Source organism: Cucurbita pepo, chromosome 6, assembly GCF_057944985.1.
Source record: "Cucurbita pepo subsp. pepo isolate OVF chromosome 6, ASM5794498v1, whole genome shotgun sequence".
In the NCBI taxonomy this organism is placed as follows: domain Eukaryota; kingdom Viridiplantae; phylum Streptophyta; class Magnoliopsida; order Cucurbitales; family Cucurbitaceae; genus Cucurbita; species Cucurbita pepo.
The window spans coordinates 5,626,477-5,640,288 of NC_141803.1; the positions used below are offsets into that span (position 1 = coordinate 5,626,477).

Genomic DNA, 13,812 nt, shown 5'->3' on the forward strand with positions numbered 1-13,812 from the left:
AACAGTTCAATATTTATAGTTGTAGTTGCGCCTAGAAGTTGATATCATGGAATCATTAAATATCTTGCGGACCTTATCAATATAGAGGGCACATACGATTTCCATCGATGACTAGATAGGTTCGAATTTGAATCAATTATTTAGGACCATTGCTTTCTCATTATGTTCATTGACCAATATCTTTTAGGCAGAATTTTCTTGATTGGTACAAAAGATTTGAAAATGTACCCTTCTAATTTGTACTAATTTATTTCATAGTGAAATTTCTTTATCGTGGATGGTAGTTTTTATCTTGTATTCGAGTTTTTATTGTAAAGTTTGTGTTTATAAGAAAGTAGATAGTTGCTCGCACTTGTTACTTTTTTCAATGGATGTGAGACCCCCACCAAATCCACCCCTTTCGGGGCTAGCGTCCTTACTGGCACATCGCCTCGTGTTTACTCCCTTTGGGGAACAACCTCATCGCTGTTACATTGTTCAGTGTCTGGGTCTGATACCATTTGTAACGGTCCAGATGAGCTTTCCTTTTCAGGTTTCTTCTCAAGACTTTAACCTGCTTATGTTAGGAAAAGATTTTAACCTATAAATAAATAAATAAATAAATAAATGATAGTTAAATAAATATGAGCACCTTGTATATTCCTATAAGAAAGTTATGATAATTCAAAAGAATCTGATTGACTTTGTTTGTCGTGTAATTCCTACTTTTGAATGTGAATATACAATGAAAAGAATCCTCTTTGAATATAATATCACATCACACATCAAAATTGTAAGGCTGAGATTGTTTTGGTTGTAATGTCTTAGGCCTACATTAATTATATATTCAAAGCTTATTAATATTATACTATTTTTATTTTGGTCTTAAAAATATCATAATTTGTCACTTCTTTAAGATCTAAATTTTGAGTCTCCGGATCTTGGACCATGACGAAAAAGACAAGCGATAAAAGTAAATATAGTAAAATTTTGTGCAATTTAAAAACGAACGTCAGTAATTAAAATCAAATATAATTTCTAAACAATACAAAAAGACTCAAATTACACGACTTCACTTATGCCCTAGGTCGACCCCTCTATGATTGCGTATCTCTAGTAGCTCCCCTATCTCGAATGACAACTAGCAAGAACTTGAAAATATATGTAGAATGAGTTGAGTACAAAAAATACTCAACAAGCTGCCGACTTATAGGTTCTCATTGCATTCTCAATCAAGTAAGTTTCCACAGGTTTTCTCTAGGTTATGGGAAGTTTGAGCCTCATTTTATCGTTTTCTAAGCTTTTGGGAAATCTCAAAGTTGCAAGCTGTTTTCTTGTTTCTCACGGTGCCTATCGAGTCCTAAAAGTTGCTCACTGGTTCTAGCATCATGGATCTACTAGACAACGTATCTCATCTTTAGGTGAACCAACTTTTCTATTCTCATTCTTAGTAAGCTTCCACAGCCATAATCGATAGTGTTGGTTGAGGCACAATTTCATCATATTCATTTAGAACTATGACATCATCTCTTATAAATATCATTTGTGTAAGGTTTGTTGGCGACCCTTAACGAAGGGCCATAGTATCACATTTAATCTTGGTGTGATTGCATGTGTCTGCCAACTAATAAGTTTAGTTGTGTAGTTTCTTTTCCCTTCTATTACAGATTTATGATAGTGCAACCATGTTCGTGAGGCCCAGGGTCATTGCAACACTAACCGAACTCATCTTGAGATAATGTGAGATCCCACATCGGATGGGGAGGAGAACAAAACTTTCTTTATAAGGTTGTGGAAACCTCTCCCTAAGAGACGCATTTTAAAATCTTTAGGAGAAAACTCGAAAGGGAAAGTCCAAAGAGGACAATATGTCTACTAGCGGTGGACTAGACTTGTTACAAATAGTATCAGAGCTAGACATCGGGTGATGTACCTTCTAAGAGATTGAACCCTAAAAGAGGGTACACACGAGGCGGTGTGCTAGCAAAGATATTGGGCATCTAAGGGGCGGATAGGACATTCCAATATAAATGAATATTGTCGAATAAGATTCATAACAATTCTATCTATCTACAAAGTCATGAAAATAGTATTGTTTGTCCACAAGAGATTCTATGATGTCTTAATTACCAGAATTAGATTCATAGCTATCCTATCTACTAGCCATGAAATATTATTGCTCTTGTTCATTAAGGAGGTCTACAAGAGATTCTATTAAGATTCATTGTTGATATCAAAGAATTAGATTCGAAGCTATCAGTATTATCCACAAGAGATTCTATGAATTAGATTCGAAGCTATCAGTATTGTCTTAGTTCATATCACAAGTATAAATTTCGAGCTCCAACATGATCGAGAGCATACGACGATTAGAAATCTTTTCAAAACCATCTATCAAAAGTTACGATGAGTTTTGTAGCAGCTAAGTCCAAAAACGATGCCATCGTCGCAAACCGAGAAAATATAATATGTGGTGGGTGGAGTCACATTAAGGATATCAATGACCCACAAGTGCAAGAGAGGGGAAGGTTTGCAGTGATGGAGCACAACAACCAAAGTGGGGAACACTTGATTTTCTCACATGTTGATGATGGTTGGACTCAAGTTGTGTCTGGAGTTAACTACCGCCTTGTGCTAAGGGCAACAAAAGAGGGCGATAATGGGCTTTATTTCTACGAGGCTATCGTGTGGGATGTTCCATGGGAGCAATCATGGACCCTCACATCCTTTAAGCCTCTCCTTAAACACTAATTAGGGATGATTACTTCTTAATTATGTATTAAACAATGATATGTATTGTGCTTTACTATCCTTACCTATATTAATAATGGGCACTATTAAATAAAACCTATCTATGTTTAACCTAATCTTCGTCTTCTCGAACAAGCCAAACTTATTAATATAGGAATGGATTCAAATCATTAATTACAAGTTTAGTTCAAATTTTTATTAAAATTTAATTCGGGTATATTTGGTCTTTCAATCGAGACGACATTTGAATGAGAAGGATCTTGAGGATAGAATGATTAAAAAAGACTTAAAAAGAATTGAAAGTCATAACTTATACTCACAAGTGACCATGTTGCAATGAAATCAATGAAAATGGTATATGTAACACCCGAGCCCAACAGGTACGTGAGTTTTATAACTTTTCTCTTTTAATTACGAATTTCTGAGATTTTATCAAAAGCCTTAAAAGTTGAATTTAAATTAGGTGTAGAAGATAAAAGTGCTCGAGATAACTTCAAGGGGTAGGAAAGAATATATGAAAAATCAACCAACATTTTGCCCTCATACTAAATAAACGGGGTAACAACACATTCGTAAAAACACATTTTCACACCTCTAACAAATACATAGAGAGTATTTCCCTATCGACTATATGGTTCATAATATAATTCATACCCTAGAGCACAAAATGGAACAAATATTATTTATTTATTTATTATTAAAAAAATTTATTTGAGTTTTTTTTTAAATTCGACCCGTCAAAATAGAAGATTTAAACATCTAATTTCTTAATCGAAGAAATAATGTAGACGTACTTAATTGGATACACCAAAAAAAAATTCTCATCTTTACAATTGGATGTGATATTAAATTCAAAGAGGATTAGTTTTATTGAATATTCCCATCAAAAGTAGGAATTACACAATAAAGAAAGTCAATTAGATTCTTTTGAAGTGTTCTCCTACTCGACGTGGGATCACACAATTTACTTTCTTTGGAGGCAAGCGTCTTCGTTGGCATAATGCCCGGTATTTGGTTCTGATACCATTTGTAACAACCCAATGACACTATTGGTTGATATTGTCCGCTTTGGGTCTCTAGCTAGTAGATATTGTCCGTTTTGGATCATTACGTACTATCGTCAACCTGATGGCTTAGCATTTGTAACAATACAAGTCTACCACTTACCAATATTGTTCGTTTTGACTCGTTATCTATCGTTGTCAACATCATGATTTTAAAATGCGTTCACACTTTTATAAATAATGTTTTCATCTCCAAGCAACGTGGGATCTCACAATTCCAAACTTAAATATTTTGAAGCCCGATGTTATAAACTTTTTGTATACTACTTTGGAACTCTTTACTTTCTTGATGTGTTTGCCTAAAAAATCAATACAATAATTCACGAAAACATAATTGGTGTAACTTGTAAGGACGAAGACAATCAAAAGCAATGGTCCAAAATAATTGAATCAAATTCGAGGCTATCTACTCAACGAAGGAAATTATACTTTTTCTATATTCAGATATCTATCAGATATTCTACGATATCAAATTCTATAAATTATAAAGTATACGAATTAGATTCCATGATATCAACTTTTAGGCAGAACTGAGGCTATAAATACTGCATTCTTACTCAATCGAGAGCAAACCATCATTACAAAGTCTTTTAAAACTATCAATCAAATCGTTACGATGAGTTCATACGTCGAAGCTGCTCCTGGGCAAAATGAAGCCCTGATTCAAGATCCGAAAAATCTCGAATATGGTCGATGGGAACCGATTGAGAAAATCACCCCATATGTGGAAGAGATAGGAAGGTTTGCAGTAATGGAGCACAATAAGCAAAGTGGGGAACATTTGAAATTCATTTGTGTGCTAAGGGGATGGAGCCAAATTGTAGCTGGAACGAATTATCGACTTATTATTGAAGCGAGAAACGACGTTGGTATGGCTTGGAATTATGAAGCTATGGTATATGATAAGCCATGGGAGAAGACATGGAAGCTCATAGAGTTTGTACCTTTACTCAAGAACTGATCCACTAATTGCTTCTATGAATCACATCTATGAACAAATGGGGCACTAAAATAAAGGCTATCTATGCCTAATATTTGGGTTATGTTTCCTTTTATGATCTATGAATGAGATAATAAAATGAAAGTGGTATCTATGTATACTATTGTTTCTAGATTTGGTGTGCTTTTCTCTTTCCTTTCACTTTGACTTATGATTCACCCAATGATTCAAGGAAGAAAATGATATATTTTTTGAGTAATATAGAACTATTTTATGTGAATTTCAATCATACACAAGAATATAATTTCAACCGTAAAAAGAACTCAAATTAATTGATGTCCGAAGTCGACACCCCTTTGTGATACCGCAGCTCCTATTGACCTCCCCACCTCGACTGATGCCTAAAAAAAGGAAAAGGGGTGAGAATACAAATACTCGGTAAGAAACCTATTTATAGGCCCTAATTGCTTCCATCTCCTAGTATGTTTCTACGGCTTTTCTTTGGTTTCTAGGAAGTTTGTGCAACCTCCTTTCAAGCGCTCTAGGCTTTTGTGTAGGTCTCGAAGGTCCAAATGATTCATCATGAGTCGTTTATCTGTGTAGTCCTTAGTCCCCTTTCAAGACGGGTTTACGGCATCATGACATCAACCTTGACGCTTTCTTAAATTCAATACAAGCGTTCACCCTAAATCACCTACCTGTGTAGTCCCTATTGTTGGCTTTTTGGCCTTGATCTCACTTTAATTAATTTCAATCAATTAATTGATGTTTTGATGATAACAAACCTACTTTTTAATTATTAACTATTTTCAGTATTTTGAACTGTCCACAGTATAAGGTCGGGAATAACGATTTCAATGACTTTTCAATTACTCAAATCAGAGCTAAAACGAAGAAATTACAGTCGAGACAACATACCCGACGTGATGATGTGGCAGCAAAATCAAAATGATGGACAAATCAAAATACATCAAAGTATGACATTTATGATTTTGGGAGAGTAACAAATGGTGGAGTTTTTCTTATTACTATATTTTTAAATAAAGTTATTTTTACAAAATATAAATTTGAATCTAACCATTACTCACATCGATTTTTATTATTACTATATTATATTATTATATTATTATATTTTAAAATTTTGGTGGTTACTCACATAATTTTTATTATTATTATATTATTATATTTATAATAAATTTTGAATTTCATTTGACCGTTACTCACATAACTTTTTATTATTATTATATTATATTACTATTATATTAAAATTTTGAAATAAATGAATTTAGAAAATTTTCTTATTTATTTACTTTTAATCTCCACCTTCCATTATTCCTAACACAATCCAATGGTCAATATTCAATCCTACATTTTGCCACTTTTCTCCTCTATATAAACTCATCTTCCCCACATTTTAAAATACACAACTTACATACATTCTTCAATCCTCATTTGTTCAAAGTCTCCATTGTTTGTTGCTCTCTCCAAGCTTACAAGTTTATTACTTTTCATCTTATTCTTGAGAGGGATTATTATTGTATTGTGAGGAAATAGTCGTGAGTATCCCAAATTGTAAATCTACTCTTTTGAGAGAGTTGTGGTGTGTTGTTATCAAACTCAAATACTTGTATCGGTTTGATCCTGCGCCGTGGAAAGGATTGAGTTTGCTCTTGAACTCGTAAAAAGAGCGGTGTAGCGGTTTGACTCAGATCCGTGGAAAGAGTCGAGAAAGTTCTTTATTCAAATTCCCAAGAGGCGCTTGGGGAGTGGAGTAGGTCGAGTTTGACCGAACCACTATAAAACTACGGTGTCATTTTCTCTAACTCTTTTCTATTTAATTTCAAAATTATTATTGTGATTTATCATATTCTACTTATTTGTAATTGAATTACTTTGTTATAGTAATTATCATCTTCTACTTATTTGTAAAAAGTTTCATCATTAGAAAAATTAATCACGTTTAAACACTTTTATCGTTAAAACCCTATTCACCCCCCCTCTAGGGTTGCCATACCGATCCTACAATTGGTATCAGAGCAGGTTGCTCCCATAGATTTTTTATCTAAACTTTATTGTTCGAGCTAATGGCAAACCTACGTGTTAAAAATGGTTTTAGTGAAGGGCAATCAACTTCTAGGCCACCTTATTTTGATGGAACAAATTATACATGTTGGAAAGCTAGAATGAAAATTTATTTGCAATCCGTTGATTATCAATTGTGGTTAAATGTTAGTAATGGTCCTTACATTCCAATAAAAATTGTTAATAATATTGAGGTGCCTAAATTAGAAAATGAATTTGATGAGCATGATATGAAAAAATGTTCTTTGAATGCTAGTGCTATCAATTGTCTGTATTGTGCCTTAAGTAATGATGAATTTAATAGAGTATGTATGTGTTCTTCGGCATATGAAATTTGGAAAACTCTTGAAGTAACTCATGAGGGAACCAATCAAGTTAAAGAAACAAAAATTAGCATGTTAGTTCATAATTATGAACTATTTAAAATGGAGGAAAATGAACCTATTGGTGATATGTTTACTAGATTTACTAATATTTTAAATGCTTTGAAAAATCTTGGAAAAATATATTCTACTTCCGAAAATGTAAGAAAAATTCTTAGGTCTCTGCCTAAAAGTTGGGAGGCAAAAGTGACGGCGATTCAAGAAGCAAAGGATCTCACAAAGCTTCCTTTGGATGAACTCGTTGGTTCTCTCATGACACATGAGATTACCATGAACGGCCACATGGAAGAAGAATCCAAAAAGAAGAAAAGTATAGCCCTAAAGTCCATCAAAGTTGACTCTGAAGATGAGGACGTCCTTGATGAAGATGATGTCGCCTACTTCACACGTAAGTATAAAAATTTTATTAAAAGGAAGAAACAATTCAAGAAACATTTCACAAATAAAAAAGAGTCAAAAGGTGAAAAGAGCAAAAACGATGAGGTAATATGTTATGAATGTAAAAAGCCGGGTCATATAAGAACGGATTGTCCTCTCCTCAAATCATCTAAGAAATCCAAGAAGAAAGCAATGAAGGCTACTTGGGATGATAGTGATGAAAGTGCAAGTGGAAGTGATGAAGAAGTAGCAAATTTTTGCTTCATGGCTCATAGTGACAAAGAGGATGAACAAGAAGATGAACTAGAAGATGAGGTAACTCTTGAATCTCTTTCTTATCATGAATTATTTAAACTTGTTGATGAGATGACAATTGATTTAGAAAAACTTAGTTCAAAGTATGTTGTGCTTAAAAAGAAATATAAGACTTCAATTATTGAAAATAAGTCTTTACTAAATGAAATTTCTTACTTAAAAGAGAAGTATCATAATATTGTTAAAATTGATGTACCTTGTGAAAAGCATGTATTTGATTGTGATGAGAAAAATGCATTAATTGATAAAGTCAAGTCTCTTGAGCATGATTGTTGTGAAAAAGATAAATTAATTAAATTGCTCAAAGAAAATGAATCAAATAATTTGCAAGAACTCGGTAGGGCTAAGGAGTCTATTAAAATGTTAACAATAGGTGCTCAAAAATTAGATAAAATACTTGAAGGAGGTAAGTCATATGGTGATAAAAGAGGATTAGGCTATATTGATGAATGTTCTACACCTTCAAGTTCTAAAACAATATTTGTTAAAGCATCCCCTATCTTGTCTAAATCTAATAGTAAATTTGTATCTAAGTATGATAAATCTAGATTTGTGCCTATATGTCATTATTGTGGTGTTGAAGGCCATATTAGACCTAAGTGCTTTAAATTGAAAAATTCTCAAAACATCCCTTTAGCAAGAAAAGTTTCTCAAAATACAAAATTTAACAATGTTTTAGAAAATAATTTTTCGAATAAAAATAGAATACACAAATTTAGTCTAAGAAATAAATTATTGCATAATGTTGTTTGTTTTTCGTGTGGTAAGTTTGGACATAAAGATTATTCTTGTTACTTATCCAAATACAATGTCTTTAATATGAATGCAAATATGAAATGGATTCCTAAATTTGTGAACACTAACTTTCTAGGACCCAAACAAGTATGGGTACCAAAATGTCAATTTTGAATATCTTTGTTTTTAGGTTTGTTTGAAAGCCTCCAAGAAAAATAAGTGGTACTTGGATAGTGGTTGCTCAAGACACATGACGGGTAATCCATCCAAGTTTGTGAATCTTTCCAAGAAGGATGGTGGCTTAGTAACCTTTGGTGATAACAAGAAGGGTAAAATAATTGGTAAGGGTACTATAGGTAATGACTCTTGTACTCTCATTGAAAATGTATTATTAGTTGATGGTTTAAAGCATGACTTACTTAGCATTAGTCAATTATGTGATAAAGGTTTTAGAGTTGTATTTGATAAGAATAATTGCATAATTGAAAATGCTAGTGATAGAAAAGTTTTGTTTGTAGGAAATAGAGATGATAACGTGTATACTATTGATTTGAATGATTGTCCTACAAATGATAAATGTCTTTCGGTTTTGCTTGATAACTCTTGGCTATGGCATAGAAGACTAGGACATGCTAGTATGTACTTGATTTCAAATATTTCAAAAAATTCATTAGTTAGAGGTCTTCCTCAACTTAAATTTGAAAAAGATAAAATTTGTGACGCTTGTCAAATGGGTAAGCAAACTAAGTCTTCTTTCAAATCTAAAAATATGATTTCTACTATTAGACCTCTTCAACTACTCCATATGGACTTATTTGGCCCTTCTAAAATAGCTAGTTATGGAGGAAATTATTATGCTTTTGTGATAGTGGATGATTTTTCAAGATTTACTTGGGTTTTGATGATAAAACATAAGAATGATGCTTTGAAAAGATTTGCTAGTTTTGTAAAAAGAGTTCAAAATGAAAAAGGATTTTTAATTACTAAAATTAGGAGTGACCATGGAGGAGAATTTGATAGTGTTGCCTTTGAAAATTTTTGTGAAGATAATGGTCTTTCTCATGACTTCTCCTCTCCAAGGACTCCTCAACAAAACGGTGTGGTTGAAAGGAAAAATCGTACTTTACAAGAATTTGCTAGATCAATGTTAAATGAGTATGATTTACCTAAATATTTTTGGGCGGAAGCAGTTAATACCGCTTGTTATATTTTAAATAGAGTTTTAATTAGACCTTCATTAAATAAAACTCCTTATGAACTTTGGCATAACAAAATTCCAAATGTTGGGTATTTCAAAGTTTTTGGTTGTAAATGTTTTATTTTGAACAACAAAGAAAAGCTTGGAAAGTTTGATTCAAAAACGGATATTGGTATTTTTCTTGGCTATTCATCTACTAGTAAAGCTTATAGAATTTTCAATAAGAGAACTCTAGTTATTGAAGAATCTATGCATGTGGTATTTGATGAATCTTGCAATAATATTTCTAATGAGTCTATTTGTAGTGATGATTTAGAAAGAAATTTTGGAGATTTACTCGTTAGTGACAACGGCAAAGAAATGGTTACGAGTAAAGAAGAGGTGAGCTTAAAGGAAGAAGGTTCTTCATCAATGCCAAAAGAATGGAGGTATGCCTTGTCTCATCCCAAGGACTTGATTCTTGGTGATCTCGAACAAGGTGTGAAAACTCGCTCTTCTATTAATTTATTTAATAATCTTGCTTTTGTTTCTCAAATTGAACCAAAAAGTCTTAAGGATGCCGAAAATGATGAGTTTTGGATTTTAGCCATGCAAGAAGAGCTAAATCAATTCGAGAGGAACAAAGTTTGGGAATTAGTCCCTAGGCCATCTAATACTTCTATTATTGGAACCAAATGGGTTTTTAGAAATAAAATGGATGAAAATGGGAATATCATTAGAAATAAAGCTACGCTTGTAGCTCAAGGTTATTGTCAAGAGGAAGGCATAGATTATGAAGAAACTTTTGCACCCGTTGCTAGATTAGAAGCTATTAGAATGTTACTTGCTTTTGCTTCTTACAAAAATTTTGTATTATATCAAATGGATGTGAAAAGTGCATTTTTGAATGGTTATATTATGGAGGAAGTTTATGTAGAACAACCTCCCGGATTTGAAAATGTAGAATTTCCTCATCATGTCTATAAGTTGAAAAAGGCTCTTTATGGCTTAAAACAAGCTCCAAGAGCTTGGTATGATAGACTTAGTAATTTTCTTATCGGGAATGATTTTAAAATGGGCAAACTCGACACTACACTCTTTATTAAGATTAAAGAAAACGATATGCTATTAGTGCAAATATATGTGGATGATATCATATTTGGTTCTACTAATCCTTCTTTATGTGAAGAATTTTCTAAATGTATGCATAGTGAGTTTGAGATGAGTATGATGGGAGAACTTAGTTTCTTTCTTGGACTTCAAATCAAACAACTCAAGAATGGTATCTTCATCAATCAAGAGAAATACACTAAAGATTTGCTCAAAAGATTCAAGTTCAATGGAGGTAAGATTGCAAGAACTCCCATGAGCACATCCACTAAGCTTGACAAGGATGAAAAAGGTAAAAGTGTGGATATTAAAGCTTATCGAGGTATGATTGGATCTTTACTTTATTTGACCGCTAGTAGACCCGATATTATGTTTAGTGTGTGTCTTTGTGCTAGATTTCAATCTTGTCCTAAGGAATCTCATTTACATGCGGTTAAGAGAATATTTAAATATTTGCTTGGAACTATTGACTTAGGATTGTGGTATCCTAGAAATGTTGAATTTAAATTGGTAGGATATTCTGATGCGGATTTTGCCGGAAGCTTACTTGATCGTAAAAGTACTAGTGGAACTTGTCAATTTCTTGGTAGTTCCTTAGTGTCTTGGTTTAGTAAAGAGCAAAATTCGGTTGCCTTATCTACTACCGAAGCGGAATATATTGCGGTTGCTAGTTGTTGTGCTCAAATTCTTTGGATGAAACAAACTCTTTGTGATTTTGGATTAATGTTTCATAGTGTGCCTATATTTTGTGATAATACAAGTGCTATTAATTTAACTAAAAATCCTATTCATCATTCTAGAACTAAACATATTGACATTAGACATCATTTTATTAGAGAGCATGTGCAAAATGGACATATTATTCTTGATTTTGTAAACTCTAATAATCAACTAGCCGATATTTTCACCAAGCCATTGAATGAAGAAAATTTTTGCAAAATAGGCTTGAGCTTGGTATTATTCGTTGTGATATATCTTGAATTTTATAATTTTTTAATGCATGTTTTTAGGGGAGCCATTATGTCATTCTTAAATGTATTCTCTTTGGATGGTTCTTTTTGATGATTACAAAGGGGGAGAAAATTAAGAAAAATATGCTCTAAGTTTGTTGTTTTATTATTTAGGAATCATTTACTTGTTTTATGTTTTCATAATTTCTTGAGGCATTAATATAGGAGGAGAATTTGCTTGAGTAAAATTTATAATAATATATTAGCATGTATTGGTATTATTACATGGATGGTGTATTACCTTGGTTTTTATGAATTTTTCTTGAAATGGTTTGTCATCATCAAAAAGGGGGAGATTGTTGGCTTTTTGGCCTTGATCTCACTTTAATTAATTTCAATCAATTAATTGATGTTTTGATGATAACAAACCTACTTTTTAATTATTAACTATTTTCAGTATTTTGAACTGTCCACAGTATAAGGTCGGGAATAACGATTTCAATGACTTTTCAATTACTCAAATCAGAGCTAAAACGAAGAAATTACAGTCGAGACAACATACCCGACGTGATGATGTGGCAGCAAAATCAAAATGATGGACAAATCAAAATACATCAAAGTATGACATTTATGATTTTGGGAGAGTAACAAATGGTGGAGTTTTTCTTATTACTATATTTTTAAATAAAGTTATTTTTACAAAATATAAATTTGAATCTAACCGTTACTCACATCGATTTTTATTATTACTATATTATATTATTATATTATTATATTTTAAAATTTTGGTGGTTACTCACATAATTTTTATTATTATTATATTATTATATTTATAATAAATTTTGAATTTCATTTGACCGTTAATCACATAACTTTTTATTATTATTATATTATATTACTATTATATTAAAATTTTGAAATAAATGAATTTAGAAAATTTTCTTATTTATTTACTTTTAATCTCCACCTTCCATTATTCCTAACACAATCCAATGGTCAATATTCAATCCTACATTTTGCCACTTTTCTCCTCTATATAAACTCATCTTCCCCACATTTTAAAATACACAACTTACATACATTCTTCAATCCTTATTTGTTCAAAGTCTCCATTGTTTGTTGCTCTCTCCAAGCTTACAAGTTTATTTCTTTTCATCTTATTCTTGAGAGGGCTTATTTTTGTATTGTGAGGAAATAGTTGTGAGTATCCCAAATTGTAAATCTACTCTTTTGAGAGAGTTGTGGTGTGTTGTTATCAAACTCAAATACTTGTATCGGTTTGATCCTGCGCCGTGGAAAGGATTGAGTTTGCTCTTGAACTCGTAAAAAGAGCGGTGTAGCGGTTTGACTCAGATCCGTGGAAAGAGTCGAGAAAGTTCTTTATTCAAATTCCCAAGAGGCGCTTGGGGAGTGGAGTAGGTCGAGTTTGACCGAACCACTATAAAACTACGGTGTCATTTTCTCTAACTCTTTTCTATTTAATTTCAAAATTATTATTGTGATTTATTGCATGTTCTACTTGATTATTGTTTTGACTTGAATTACTTTGTTATAGTAATTATCATCTTCTACTTATTTGTAAAAAGTTTCATCATTAGAAAAATTAATCACGTTTAAACACTTTTATCGTTAAAACCCTATTCACCCCCCCTCTAGGGTTGCCATACCGATCCAACACCTATTCTCTTCCAAGATTGGTTTACAATGTTGCGGGTCAGCCTTAACCCCTTCTTATGCTCAATAGAGGTTTTCATCTTGATGCTTACCCATGTAGTCCCAAGTCTAACAAGGATTGATTTACGGATTCACCCGTTTCTACACTCAATAGCGGTCCCTGTCTTAAGCTAACTACTTGTGTAGTCCCTAATCCTTATTTAGACCCAGTTTAAAGAGATCACGACTTCAACCATGTCTCCGATCTACACTCAATAACATCTCAACTAGTCTC

The 13,812-nt window shown here is 32.5% G+C and overlaps 1 pseudogene; it reads left to right on the forward strand.

Moving 5' to 3' along the window:
* Positions 1 to 4,365: 4,365 nt before the first annotated feature.
* Positions 4,366 to 4,906, forward strand: LOC147792197 (cysteine proteinase inhibitor 1 pseudogene; annotated as a pseudogene).
* The last annotated feature ends 8,906 nt before the right edge of the window (positions 4,907 to 13,812 follow it).